A 488-nucleotide genomic window follows, 5' to 3' on the forward strand; every position below is an offset into this window, starting at 1 on the left:
ATTCGTTGTTTATGCACCACAACCAGAGTCCATGCAATACGTGCTCCCCCCCCCCCCCAAGATTTTAGTTATTTATTTGACAGAGAGAGAGAGAGAGAGAGAGAGCGAGCGAACGAGGGAGGGAACACAAGCATGGGGAGCGGAAGAGGGATAAACAGGCTTCCCGCTAAGCAGGGAGCCGGCTGCGTGGCTCGATCCCACGACGCTGGGATCATGACCCCAGGCAAAGGAAGACGCTCACCCACTGAACCACCCAGGAGCTCCTATCAGTACTGCCTTAACACTTTGTATCAATTCACAGGGCTCATCTACTTATATTCAACATGGCCGCACGCGCCTCTATAAGCAACATGGCTGTTCTGCCAGGCACTAATATGGCAACCACAGCTTCACTGCACCCGGAAGAACGAGAGAGATCCTATTGAAAATATTTCCGCCATCCTGCCAACACCTATGGTGGCTCTCATTTCAGCTTCAAACCGAGCGGG

Source organism: Lutra lutra, chromosome 7 (genome assembly GCF_902655055.1).
Source record: "Lutra lutra chromosome 7, mLutLut1.2, whole genome shotgun sequence".
Lineage (NCBI taxonomy): Eukaryota > Metazoa > Chordata > Mammalia > Carnivora > Mustelidae > Lutra > Lutra lutra.